The sequence below is a fragment of the Hordeum vulgare genome, chromosome 4H (genome assembly GCF_904849725.1).
Source record: "Hordeum vulgare subsp. vulgare chromosome 4H, MorexV3_pseudomolecules_assembly, whole genome shotgun sequence".
Classification (NCBI taxonomy): Eukaryota; Viridiplantae; Streptophyta; class Magnoliopsida; order Poales; family Poaceae; genus Hordeum; species Hordeum vulgare.
In genome coordinates, this window is record NC_058521.1 from 102,652,244 (window position 1) to 102,667,796 (window position 15,553).

Sequence of the window (15,553 nt, forward strand, 5' to 3'; positions counted from 1 at the left end):
AGAGATAGTCACGATTACGCATACAGTTGGCAAGTTTTAAGTAAGTTTCCTTTAGTTCATCTGGAACCGGATGTTAAACAAAGTTTTCACGTTGCCACATAACCGCGGGCACGACTTTCTGTGGGGACCCTGACTTACGAGTGGATATCGCCGAATGAACGAGCTCAGTGATCCCAGATATCAATGCTCACCGAACACACAGATACTGAATATGAAGAGTCTTAGATCCATACATACTGTTTCATACAATACATGACCTTATCGGTCAAGTCTTACATATATAGGGCCTTGAGGGATAACACACCAATCTGGACCAACATCGGAATTACTGGTCGAAAGCGTGAACCCATGCCATCAGCCTTAACCTACAGGCATTATGACTGGGAAGCGTCCTAGCTCGCAAGAACATCACCGAGTTACTCTTCACCATATCATGTCCTCTCATACATGGTCAATGAAATAACCAGTGGCAAGCCAGTGATTACTTTTGATTGTACTCGCAAACAACCCATGATATGAACAATGCAGGTGAAGGATAACAATATCATGCATCTTTGGTGGAATTCATCTTGATGGTAGTGATCATGAATATGCATCAAGTTTAAGAATTACTTTTGAAGAACAGGTTACAGATATCAATATATCTTCCACGGGCTGAACCATCTAGGTTCACCCTATATGCCAAGATACCAAACTTGGTCATATCATCACTTCCATAACAACTCCTTTTTATCAAAACTCACAAACACTTGGTTTATGCGGAAACAACTGGACGTAGTTTAACAAGGATTACCCAACTGTCCTTGATCGTGGACACGACTATTCGAATAGTTTTACACTCTGCAGAGGTAGTACGCTGGACCCACGAGATCCGGGAAACTTCCGTGTCCTCCACGACTCGCGGTATATAACATACCCGAGGTAAGTACCCGATCAATGCCTTTCCCCTGACGATACTAGACAAAGAGGTCCACTCGATTGGTACCCAGCCCACATGTTGTACATCTCACGAGACCCGACTCTGGACAGTAACAACCATGCGGGGACCAACGGTGTGCCTGGAACTCATAAAAATGGCATAGTCGTCCTACCTGGCACGATCCCATCACGAGAGTGACCACACATCACTCCCACCACTAGTAATGTGGCTCTTTGCTAGCATGGACTAGAGTAATCAACATAGCCCCATCCCATCAGGGGTAACGTGGTCGTACTTGTAAGATTGGGACGGTCGACACATCATAAATCTATTCCCATTTCCAAAACCATACTCACACCAATACCCGGTGCACCACTGCACCAAAAGTGGCCACCTAACTCATCATCACCCTCGGGCATTAGTGGCACCCGACGGGGTTTTCATAAATCTTTGATTATACCAACAACATGCTTATGCTGTTTATTTTAGCATTACTTGTCAACATGATAATAGCATGATCCTCAAAAGGGTAGGATCAAGCTCAATGCATGTGCTCCGGAGGAGCCATCGGTAACATCACCTTAGTGATTTACCGGCACATATGATCATATGCAACGGAAATACTTGCTATCTTAACATGCAAAATAACGTATGCTCAGGCATGGTCAAATGGCTGCTTGCCTTTTCTCTCTAGTTCTCGGGGTTTTCGAGGTCTTCTGCTCCAACTCCGATTACTTCGTCTACCGTAAACTATCGTCGAAAACAACCACGATAGGCCACACAACAGGCAAAATAAAAGTGCTACAAAAATAGAAGTTATATTTTTCTTGGACCTCTCCGGTCATAAGAAAAATACCTGAAGCTTGCCATAGGAGGTTTGGATCATCAGGGATTTCTGAATGGGGGAATGGAGGAGAAGGGAATTCTTTATGAAGGTCACAGAAACTATTATGATAAAAATGAGTGGAGGCACTCTTTTAACAGAGAACAAATTTAGAATTACTTAGGAATTTGTTTCACTGGATTTGGAGTTGAAATGAATATTCTAGGAATTTTCTAGTATGGAATAAATAGCAATAGGAAGCTATTTATTTAATGCAACAAAATAAAGCGTGACAAAAATGTTGACAAAGGTTCTAAAAATAGGGCATGGTATTAGAACGCTCTAGAAATTGGAATCACTCCATTTCGGGTTGATTTCAACCCTATAGGAGTTTCCCAAAGTGGGACCAAATATATCCAGATTTGTATTTCAATAAATACACCACAGAAAGTAGCTTTGGAAAAATGTGCAAAGCACATGTTTGGATAGCCCTATATTTTAGCAACATGTAGGAGTTTAAATCAAACAATTTGGAGTTAGAATGATTTTTGAATGGATTTTTGAAGTTAACTAAAGTAGGAAAATGAGAAAAGGAGCTCAGCCTCGGGTTACCTTGCGCCCGGGGCCCTAGATAGGTCTTTGGGCCGCCTACGAAGGGACACGTCGAAGGCGGTTTTCGCCAGGGCGCCTTCGCCACAGGGTGGCACACTCCCGCTGATGCGTGGCCACTAGAGGCAGTTGGCCTGGCCCTGGCTCACTGACAGGAGGCCCTGCCTGCAGGGTCATCCTCTTCCTCATGCTAACACAGAGGAACCACGGGGGAGGGAGGTAGCCGCGCGAGCGCCGCGCCTCCGGCCATCCCCTGCCCAGGTGAGAGCACCGACGAGCTCGGGGGACCGCTCCACCCCCATTCCCAAACAAGGTGCCCGCAGAGAGGCTGCAAGGGGAGCCGGCAGTGGTGGTTGCGGGGAGACCGACGAATTCACTGGTTTCTGCACCAGCAACGAGGGGAGGGAGCCGGAGGTGCTCGGGAGGAACAACGCCAAATAGGAGGAACCCTAGAGGAAGCTAGAGGCAAGGGGATACCCCCTGGTTGGCCCAGCCTGAGCGAAGACCCCTGTTGGCTTCGATCATGGCATGGCAGGACGAGGAGGATGGCTTGGGGAGATAACAGGGGCTCAAAAAGGGGAGCCTGGGATGCTCACAAGGAAGCGGAAGCAAGAGAGATTCGGGAAAAGGGGAGATAAGAGAGTTAGAAGAAGGAAGAGATCTTGGAACCTCTTGGGAGCATCCTTGTGCATGGGTGCCACATGCTCCAGAGGGAGCTTGGAAGCTAGCTAGCGATGGGAAGTGATTTGAATGGTCCAGAGAAATCTCTGGGACATACTTGGTGTCCTGGGCCACCCTTTAGCCAGGCGAAGGTGCCAAACATGCAAGGCATGTAGGCCACAAGGCACTGGTGGAGTTTGGCCCCATGTGGAGCTGGTTTGAATAGGTTTTGACTGGTGTTAAGTTTGCAGCAGCAAACTTAGGGCTACTAATGAGTGCACTAACAGGAGAGGTAATGGGGAAAAAGCATGTCTAGCAGCCTTAGGCATGGAAGGACTACATTTCTGCAAAGTTTCAGCTCAAGCAAGGGAGGTTAGCTACTACTTAATGTACAAAGCTACTTTTCAGCCAGGAAACTAGTTGTAGAGGTGCTGCTCATTTTCTTCATATGAGCATGCCACCTCTTGGTCTTAAATGATGCCTTGGGATGCTAGGGGTCCTATGGAAAGAGATGGAAGCTTCGCTTAAGCAGAAGTGGGACAAGAGGAGTGAAAAGGGTGATTCCAAGGGTAAAATGAGGAGTAGTTACATGGAGCCTCTCTCCAATAATTGACCAGTGGCCATGGAATATTACTGGAGGTAAAATGTAACTATGTGAAGCTGTGGTAGAAAGTGGAGCTCAAGGGTTAAAGTGGAAAAGGCCAAAGTAGCCAATAAAGTGAATGCACATAAGGTGTTTGATGAGTGGCAGAGCAATGAGATGGACTTCAATGGATATGAAACTTAACAGGATCCAATAACACATGAAAACAAGCTTGTGCACCAAATTTGGGATTTGGAGGAGAAGGTTTCCAATGTAGACTTGGAAAACCCTTGAAATGGGCAAAAATAGCTTTCTGCTTACAATCTTATTCAAATCAATTCCCACAAATCCAATATTTGGTGTGGGGGCATTATTTGAGCATTAAGGCATGCACAAAAAGTTTGGGGTCAATTGGAGAAACTTTATAATGTAAAGTTTCCCAAAGTCAGAAATCAACACACAGGGTTTTGAGGGGCTTGGGACAAGTTCTTCTATCCTCCTTGATGCACCACTTGGTGTGGATGCATTATTGGAGTATTAGAACATGTCCACCAAATTTGAGCATAATTGGAGACACTTGACAATGTAGAGTTGCTCAAATTTCAATCTGGACAGATAGGGTTTTTGAATAATTAAGGGAGTCAAATAAACTTGGATTGAGATGAAACTTGGCACGATCATCAAACATATCATAGGTGATATGCTGAAATTTTACTTGAATTTATTGAGAATATTTCTTATAGAAATATTTCAAAAGCTTGAAATAGGCAGGAAGGGTTTTGAGGGGTTTTGCCCAATATTTTGAACATGACCATGTGTTGAAACTCATATATATGGAATATATATGTCCACTGAGTTTCCCTAAATTTTATCAAATATTAAAGCAATAAAAATAACTTTCCTTCATAAGAGACCACGTCTGGCCTCACAAAAAGGCATTTAAATACAATAATAAAATTACTTTTAAAATAAGAATATTGTGGTTTTTGGAAGACATTTCGATAATAGGTTTTAAATAAAATAATTGGTGCAAAATAAATTCCCTAATTCGAGGACTTGTAGTACAAACCTCATCTCACGTGTTTTGAAGGTTTAATTCAAAGAAATGCATTTTGGTAAAAATAATATTTGGTAAAAATAGTTTCTGGTCCTAAACATATGGCATGATCATTAGGCAGGGGAACATAGGCTAAGGATGTGATTTTGAGAATAACAAGAACCATTGAGAACCAGCACAATCATACCCGCAAGCAAGCAAACAACACTCACTTCAAGCATCACAAGCTTTCAGAAAAAATTTAAATTGGTCCTAATTTTTGAAATAAGTTAATTAGTCAGGAAAGCTAAACACAGGGTGTTACAGACCTTAACCCCTTAAGAAAATCTCGTCCCCGAGATTTGTTAAGGTGAAAACAAGGGCAAGCTCTGCTATGCTGGTGACACATCGATATCAACATTTTAAACACGCGGTCCGGCGTGGTCACCTCAAGAGTAACACTTATTGGTGCATCTGCGTTCTACAAAGTTGTTGGAGGAAGGAAAATTGCAATACCTGGTTGTTAGTCATACCTGGTGTTTGGCACCCACTCTGGCTGACAGGTGGGCCCAGGGGCCGCTGTCAGCCTCTTCTTCTTCCTCTGATTCTTCCTTCCTGAGTGAGTCCCATGTGTTGTCTCCACTTGGGGTGCCTAGGGCGTAGGGTGTCAGGGGCCGCCCTGCGGTGGTGCGCGATGAGCCAACTGCCGGCGCAGCGAGCACTCACCTGATGGGCGTGGGCATGTCGGCACTACTCTGGGATTCCAAGCAAGCACCAACGGCCGAGCGGCAAACGGGGCTAGTGTCCTTGCTAGTGGCTCTCCGAGCGTGGCTATAAATTGGTCAGGAAGTCCTTCTCATTCTCCCACCCGGACTTGTTCCTTGCTGCTGCTCCGGTCCTCTTCCTCCTTCTTCTTCTCCTTGCAGCTGCTCGGGGAGGGATGCCAATGGCGGACGAGACCCCGGGGTGGCTCATAATGTTCCTGTCCGGGATGGTGGCTCTGTTGGTCGGGGTCTCGACGCTGTACTACGCGATTGTCCATGATGATTGTCATGATGCCGTCGCCCGCACGGCGCCTCTCCGCGGTGGCAGGGTTCATGACGATTAGGCATATGCTCAGTGTACATGTGGTGTTAGTGTGCTAGTGGTGCCTCCGCGAATAAATACATCAGCGGTTTCTTCTTACGAAGGAACCGAGGTGCGTCATTGTGGCAAGTGGTTAGGTGTTGATGTGTGTGTGGCTGTGAACGCTGTCGTGGTTCGGGTGGAGGTTGCTCCCGGTGCATTTGTCCTTGCTGGTCTTATTGGCTTGCATGTCGTAGTCGGCGTAGTTAACGTTGGAGCTGCAATAAAATGTGTTGTTTCTTCTGTGTCGTCGTGGCTCCTAGATCTTGTTGATGCTTCACCATGCTTGCGGAGACTATCTTCGGTTGCTGGAGGGTCGCAGTCTACGGTGTCTATGGCCCATCTAAATAGGACTGAGCCGCTCGTCCTCTTACTCGTGAATGAGCATGCCATCCACGAGGACAACATCATATCTTTCCCAAGCATCTCGTAAGCGCGGTGCTCATGAGACAGGTGAGGGGAACGGGATCTTGCTATGGGCAGGTACTGGCCATATTCCAACGACTTAGAGTCGTTTTCTATGGTCGTAATCCGTCCATCTTGTGGTTCGGTGAAGCTTAGGGTCTCAAAGAACTTAGGATGTGGGTGAACAGTTATTTCTTATCTCTAAGCACTGTCCTTATATGCTAGTAGTTCGACCTCTAACTCGGGACCACATCACCTTATCTCATCAATTTACCATCTCTCATGCTAGTAAACTCCGCGGTTGAGGGGAGAACTAAACCCAAACACTACAAGTACGACATAGCTACGACGTACATGCATTCCTAAGCCAGAACCTCGGGGAGGCATACAAGTTCCTAAGATTGAATTTAAGACACCACAATCCAAATTTCCAGCTAGATCCTTCAATGGACAAGGTACTGTATTACTATATAAAGTAAACACACAGTATACCAATCCAATATCTTGTTTCCTTTCTATGGTTCCGATCATGTGATCCATCCATCCGATCAATCATTACTGGACCCATCATTCCTGCAAATCCAATATCGTTGGGGTTCTATATAATTGCTTAGAGTCCTCATAATTCACATATTACTGCAAGGATTACGTCATAGTATATCCACCAACTTCAATAATCATGGCCATCTAATCTCCTATGCAAATCCACGTAGGTTTGTAAATCAATTTGACAACTCCAAGTATACGCACTCACTATCCACCGAGAAACATGGTATCACGATCGAGATTATCGGGCTAATTCCAATTTACTCCGAACCATGTAGCCTCGTATATCATTAATAGTCTGTTGGTCTACCTATTTAAATCCAACTCAAGTCCAATAAGAACTCTTGCTTGACACTCCAAGTCATTTTGGTAAAAGTAGCAAATCATGCCAACCACGTTCTAAAGTCATGTATACCACCAAGAATTTATTGTTCGCGATCATAATCGTCCTACTAAATCCAACCTTACTCCAGGATTATGTAGGTCATGCCACTATAGCAACTTGTTTCACCAAGTTCATCTACCTTATAAGGGTATTGCGGTACACCAAGATAGTCTGGCTATATCCTCAAGACACATATCATCATCACAATAATCTTTAGCCTAATACTCTTATATCAGAGAACGGTCCTCTTATGGCATCAGGGTTATGGTTCTAGATAGATAATGAGGAATACTCATTCACCGTGATCACTTGTTCCATAAATAACCCGGTGCTAAGCAGGGTTTATCGGGGATCTACATGTGTTGTGGAAAATCCGTGTACTAGACACGTGACCAGAAAATTTGAGCTGGAATGCTTGTGGAGGTTAGTCTGGTCTAGTGTGGTTTTTCAATCTTGAGGGAAATGCATGAGTACTACGGGTTGTGTGTGGTTAAGCATAGCACAGTCAATGTCTTCACTGTCAGTCATCCTTCGAAGTGGATCCTTGGTGCATCTTATTTGCTGTCTTCAGTTGTCGAGAGGGGTGAAAGAGAGAGAGAGAGAGAGAGAGAGAGAGAGAGGGAGGGAGAGAGAGAGAGAGAGTAAGGGTTCTTAGTGCAATCAAACAAGCGTTGGAAAGTCAACTCAAAGAAGTGCCAAAATCGTCTCGAACATCAAAATAAGACAAGTGATATAACCGCATGCTTGTTGCTTAAGCAAAAGTGTGACTTATACCAAGGCACATATAACAAAACAAAAAAACACACAGCATGGTCCATCCGAACCATTTCACGGACTCGAGTTCGCGTAGGGAATTCACGACCCATCCTACCCTAGGGTTCTCGGACTTGACAGTCGTGTTTGCTTGATGCTCCGGAGAGGAGTCCGCTAAGTCTTCTGGACCTTCTCATGGTGTTGCCACGTTTCTTCTTGTTGCTCACCGAACGTCTCGGGTTGAGTTGAAAGAATCATTGATTACTTTACGTCTGGGGAGTTGCTGACAAAGGTAGTTCTTCATTGTTTTCATTGACAGGGTCTTCTGTTGTCTTCACTTTCCTGCCATCGTCTTCTTGTCTTCTGAGGCTTTGAGAGTCTCAAGTGGACATCTTCATGCATTGATATTTGTAAGGCATCATAGAGTTCTGATCTGTCAATCATACTAATTGCGATATCGACACCTAGAGCGGGGATGAAGAGAACCATTTTCCTGCTCACTGAGGTGAGGCGGACCACTTGGCGAGGTTCTCATCCACCGGTGGTGGTCGACACAATCCTTATTATTGACATGGTCGCTGTATTAGTGATGCAGATCATGGCTTGCATATATTACGTCCAGATCATGGCTGGCATCTCACTGGATCAGTGTCGGGGTGTTGCCATCTTCTAAGCCTCGAGGTCCTTGTTTCTCTTGGAGGTTCTTCTGTTAGCATCGTCTGGTAGTAGAGTTGTCTTCTTTGTCCTTCAGCACAGGAGTGATTGCTTGGAATGATTCCTTCCTTCCAAGTTGCTCAAGAGTATTTTAACTAATCCCACGGTTAGGAATAAGGGTGCTAGTGGCTATTTGCAAGTTTGAAGATGCAAACGAGGGATGTCAAGAAAATAAGAGTGGGAGTGCTAAGGCAAAACCTTGCTTCCTTTGAAAATTAAGGAGAAGTGAGGAAGATACAGGTTTGTAAATACTTTTGAAAAGTATGGAAAGCGGTATTATCCTAATTAATGTCCGTTCTAACTAAGGGCTTCCTACAGTCAGGATGGTTCTGATACCAGCTCTGTGGGGACCCCGACTTACGAGTCGAGATCGCCGAATGAACGTGCTTAGTTATCCCAGAGATCAATGCTCACCGAACACACAGATACTGAATATTAAGAGTCTTACATCCATACATATTGTTTGATACAATAAATGACCTTATCGGTCAAGTCTTACATATATAGGGCCTTAAGGGCCAACACACCAAACTGGACCAATAGCGGAATTATTGGCCGAAAGCGTGAGCCATGGCATCAGCCTTAACCTACACGCATTCTGACTGGGAAGCGTCCTAGATCGCAAGAACGTCACCGAGTTACTGTTCACCATATCCTGTCCTCTCATACCTGGTCAATGAAATAACCAGTGGCAAGCTAGTGAGTACTTTTGATTGTACTCGCAAACAGCCCATGATATGAACAATGCAAGTGAAGGATAACAATATCATGCATCTTTGGTGGAATTCATCCTGCTGGTAGTGATCATGAATATGCATCAAGTTAAAGAATTACTTTTGAAGAAGAGGTTACAGATATCAATATATTTACCACGGGCTGAACCATCCAGGTTCACCCTATATGCCAAGTTACCAAACTTGGTCATATCATTACTTCCATAACAACTCCTTTTTATCACAACACACACACACACTAGGTTTCTGCGAAAACAACTGGACGTAGTTTTAGCAGGATTACCCAACTATCCTTGACCGTGGAAACGACTATTCAAATAATTTTACACTCTGGAGAGGTAGTACGCTAGACCCACGAGATCCGGGAAACTTCTGTGTCCTCCACGACTCGCGGTATATAACATACCCGAGGTAAGTACCCGATCAATGCCTTTCCCCTGACGATACTTGACAAAGAGGTCCACTCGATTGGTACCCAGCCCACTTGTTGTACATCTTAAGAGCACCGACTCTAGACAGTAACAACCATGCGGGGACCAACGGTGTGCCTAGAACTCATAAAAATGGCATAGTCGTCCTATCTGGCACGACCCCATCACGAGAGTGACCACACATCACTCCCGCCACTAGTAATTTGGCTCTTTGCTAGCATCGACCACAGTAATCAACATAGCCCCGTCCCATAAGGGTTAACATGGTCGTACTTATAAGGTTGGGACGGTCGACACATCATAAATCTATTCCCATTTCCGAAACCATACTCACACCAATACCCGGTGCACCACTTCACCAAAAGTGGCCACCTAACTCATCATCATCCTCGGGCATTAGTGCCACCCGATGGGGTTTTCATAAATCTTTGATTATACCAACAACATGCTCATGCTGTTTACTCTAGCATTACCTGTCAACATGATAATACCATGATCCTCAAAAGGGTAGGATCAAGCTCAATGCATGTGCTCCGGAGGAGCCATCGGTAACATCACCTTAGTGATTTACCGGCACGTATGATCATATGCAACGGAAATACTTGCTATCTTAACATGCAAAATAAGATATGCTCAGTCATGGTCAAAGGGTTGCTTGCCTTTGCTCTCATAAGTTCTCGGGGTCTTCGAGGTCTTCCGCTCCAACTCCGAGTACTCCGTCTACCTGTCAACTATCGTGAGAAACAACCACGGTAAGCCACACAGCAAGCAAAAATAAAAGTGCTACATAAATAGAAGTTATATTTCTCTTGGACCTCTCTAGTCTTAAGAAAAATACCTAAAGCTTGCCATAGGAGGTTTGGATCATCAGGTATTTCTGAATGGAGGAAAGGAGAAGGGAATTATTTATGAAGCTCACAGAAACTATTATCATAAAAATGAGTGGAGGCACTCATTTAAAAGAGAACAACTTTAGAATTATTTAGGAAGTTGTTTCACTAGATTTGGAGTTGAAATGAATATTCTAGGAATTTTCTAGTATGGAATAAATAGCAATAGGAAGCTATTTATTGAATGCAATAGAATAAAGCCTGACATAAATGTTGACCAAGGCTCTAAAAATAGGGCACGATATTAGAAGGCTCTAGAAATTGGAATCACTCCATTTGGGGTTGACATGAACCCTATAGGATTTTCCCAAAGTGGGACCAAATATACGCAGATTTGTATTTTAATAAATACACCATAGAAAAATGTGCAAAGCACATATTTGGATCGCTCTAAATTTTAGGAACCTGCAGGAGTTTGAATCAAACAATTTGGAGTTAGAATGATTTTTGAAGTTAATTAAAATAGGAAAATGAGAAAAGGAGCTCAGCCTTGGGTTATCTTGCGTCCAGGGCGCTAGATAGGCCTTCGGGCTGGCCTAGCAGCTCGGGCCACCAGCGAAGGGACACGCCGAAGGTAGTTTTCGCCAGGGCGCCTTCGCTGCTGGGTGACGCACTCCCGCTGAGGCGTGGACACTAGAGGAAGTTGGCCTGGCCCTGGCTCACTGATAGGAGGCTCTGCCTGCAGGCTCATCCTCTTCCTCACACTGGCACAGAGGAACCACGGGAGAGGGAGGTAGCCGTGTGGGCGCGGCTCCTCCGGCCATCCCCTGCCCAGGTGAGAGCACCGACGAGCTCGGGGGACCGCGCCGCCCCCATTCCCAAACAAGGTGCCGTAGAGAGGCGGCAAGGGGAGCCGCTGGAGGCGGTTGCGGGGGGAACAACGACCTCACTGGTTTCGGCACCAGCAGCGAGGGGAGGGAGCCGAAGGTGCTCGGGAGGAACAACGCTAGCTAGGAAGAACCCAGGGGAAGCTAGAGGCAAGGGGAAACCCCCTGGTTGGCCCGGCCTCAGCGAAGACCCCTGGTGGCTTTGGCCATGGCATGACAAGAGGAGGAGGAGGGTTTGGGGAGAGAACAGGGGCTCAAAAAGGGCAGCCTTGGATGCCCACAAGGAAGGGGAATAAAGCGAGATTCGGGAAAAGGGGAGATAAGAGAGTTAGAGGAAGGAAGAGAGCTTGGAAGCTCTCGGGAGCATCCTTGTACATGGGTGCCACATGCTCCAGAGGGAGCCTGGAAGCTAGCTAGCGATGGGAAGTGATTTGAATGGTCAAGAGAAAGATCTGAGACATACTGAGACATCTTGGACCAGCTAGAAATAGACTAGAGGAAGGAGACAAAGTGCGGAGCACCATTTCTGCACTCCAGGGTGGTGGTCACCACCACACTTGGTGTCCTGGGCCACCCTTTGGCCAGGCCAACGTGCCAAACATGTAATTCATGTAGGCCACAAGGCACTGGTGGAGTTTAGCCCCAACTGGAGCTGGTTTGAATAGGTTTTGACTGGTGTTAAGTTTGCAGCAACAAACTTAGGGCTACTAATGAGGGCACTAACAAGAGAGGAAGTGGGGAAAAAGCATGTCTAGCATACTTAGGCATGGAAGGACTACATTTCTGCAAAGTTTCAGCTCAAGCAAGGGAAGTTAGCTACTACTTGTTGTACGAAGCTACTTTTCAGCCAGAAACCTAGTTGTAGAGGTGCTGCTCATTTTCTTCATATGAGCTAGCCACCTCTTGGTCTTAAATGATGCTTTGCGATGCTAGGGGTCCTATGGAAAGAGATGGAAGCTTGTCTTAAGCAGAAGTGGGACAAGAGGGGTGAAAAGGGTCATTCCAAGGGTAAAATGAGGAGTAGTTACATGGAGTCTCTCTCCAATAATTTACCAGTGGCCATGGAAATGTTACTGGAGGTAAAATGTAACTATGTGAAGCTGTGGTAGAAAGTGGATCTCAAGGGTTAAAGTAGAAAGGGCCAAAGTAGCTAAAAAAGTGAATGCACACAAGGTGTTTGATGAGTGGCAGAACAATCAAATGGACTTCAATGGATATGAAACTTAACAGGATCCAATAATAGATGAAAATAAGCTTGGACACCAAATTTGGGATTTGGAGAAGAAGGTTTCCAATGTAGACTTGGAAAACCCTTGAAATGGGCAGAAATAGCTTTCTGCTTAAAATATTATTCAAATCAATTCCTCAAATCCAATATTTGGTGTGGGGGGCTTATTTGAGCATTAAAGCATGCACAAAAAGTTTGGGGTCAATTGGAGAAACTTTATAATGTAAAGTTTCCCAAAGTCAGAAATCAACAGAGAGGGTTTTGAGGGGCTTGGGGCAAGTTATTCTATTCTCCTTGATGCACCACTTGGTGTGGATGCATTATTGGAGTATTAGAACATGCCCACCAAATTGGAGCACAATTGAGACACTTGACAATGTAGAGTTGCCCAAATTTGAATTTGGACAGATAGGGTTTTAGAATAATTTGGGGAGTCAAATCAACTTGGATTGAGATGAAACTTGGCAAGATCATCAAACATATCATAGGTGATATGCTGAAATTTTACTGGAATTTATTGAGAATATTACTTATAGAAATATTTCAAAAGCTTGAAATAGGCAGGAAGGGTTTTGAGGTGATTTGCCCAATATTTTGAACATGACCATGTGTTGAAACTCATATATTTGGAATATATATGTCCACTGAGTTTCCTTAAATTTTCTCAAATATTTTGAAAGCAATAAATATAACTTTCCTTCATAAGAGACCACTTCTGGCCTCACAAAAAGGCATTTAAATAAAATAATAAAATAACTTTTAAAATAATAATCTTGTGGTTTTTGGAAGATATTTTGATAATAGGTTTTAAATAAAATAATTGGTGCAAAATAAATTCCCTAATTTGAGGACTTGTAGTACAAACCTCGTCTCAGAGGTTTTGAAGGCTTAATTCAAAGAAATGCATTTTGGTAAAAATAATATTTGGTAAAAATAGTTTCTCGTCCTAAACACATGGCATGATCATTATGCAGGGGAACATGGGCTAAGCAGGCGAGTTCGAGAATAACAAGAACCATTGAGAACCAGCACAATCATACCCGCAAGCAAGCAAACAACACTCACTTGAAGCATCACAAGCTTTCACAATTTTTTTAAATTGGTCCTAATTTTCGAAATAAGATAATTAGTCAGAAAAGCTAAACACAGGGTGTTACACTTTCTGAAAGATTTAACCCTGCACGGGTGCTCCAACTAGTCCATCACAAATTACCACAAGCCGCATAGAAAGCCTCAAGCACAAAACTCAAGATCTCCTCGGATTCCTTAGTGGAAAACCTCAACTCTGAGAAGACCCAAAGTCTCACCGGAATCCTGATGCATAAGATATTTCGTGAAAGGTAAAACAAATCCAGCAAGGCCGCCCAGCGTATCGACGAACCCAATAGGAGCCATGTACCTCGTTCTCAGGAGACGACCGGATGGGACTAGCTACGAGTAAAACCAAACCTCGAGTTTTCTCGCGGTGGCCCCGCAGGCAGCCCGTTTTAAACCAACACTCATGAGGAGCACTGGCCCGGGGGTTGATTAAGTTTCCTCGGGTTAATTACTCCCTATGTGGTTCATTAGTTATTAGGAAAATGTAGTACCAAAGTTGGGCCTTGCCAGACCAGTTTTATACTAAAACGAATTATCAAGGAGGTCCCCATAACAACCCGATCATGTTAGGAGCGCTCAAATATGGAATATAACACCGGTAGCCAAAACTAAGGCGGCAAAGGTGGAACCAAACACCAGGCTAGAAAGCCCAGCCTTCCACCTTTTACCAAGTATATAGGTCTGTTTAAATAATTATCAATAATATGGTGATATAACAAGGAAACCATGTAACCACATGGAACCCACTTCACCATCAACCAACAACTCTAACACATGGTTAAACAAGCAGTAACATAGCCAATCAGTGGTTTGCTAGGTTGTAGAACAGTTGAAGGTTTTCATGGCAATGTTGGGAGGCTTATTAAATAGGTGGTAGGCAGTGAGACATAACGACAGAAACGAGACAACTAGCATGGCAATGATAGTAATGAAATCTAGGGAAATGATCATCTTGCCTGAGATCCCGCTTGGAAGAAGAATGACTCCGTGAAGCGAACGAACCATCATAGTCGAACGGACCCTCACATTCCGACACGCTTGTGGAACTATATCGGGACGAAGCAAATCGGAAACAAGCATCAACACATAGTATTCACCACGCACAAACATGATATAATGCACACCCTAAAATGGTGCATGTCGAGTTTAAATTATGCAAGGCACGACATGGCAATTCACAACAATCAAACACTACACGTTAAGTGAAGCTCAATATGCAACGAGTTGCATATTGACGAAACTACACGTTAAATTATTTAGTTCACTCCTGTTTAGGTGAGCGGCAATATTAAATGTTGTTAAACATGGCCCGGGGTGAAGCACAAATTAAAATACCTATCTATGTATTTTAAAGGAGGCCGGAAACGATATATATCACCTCCAAACTGACCCCATGTGTTACTTCGAAATCTGTCTAGATTTCTCCTAAACACATTTTATGTTTGTTAAACAGCAAAACAAAGTGGTTCACGTGATTTTACTCATAGTTCTAGTGCATTTACATATATGGCTCATCTCCAACGGAGCTATGAGTAAATAACTACGCACTAAACCGTTTTTAACACGTTGTCACGCAAACCAATGCAAACAACACGTAAACAGTTCTAAATATACATGAGAGTTGAAAAATATTATTCTACGCGAAATTCTACATGTTTTACATGTATAACTTACTAAGATCCGACGCATGGATTAAAAACTATGGGCGTTTGAAAATATGCATTTTTTCTGGAAAAAAATAAAATCGCAGGTTAAAAGAAAAAGAAAACTACTACGGGCCGAATTCT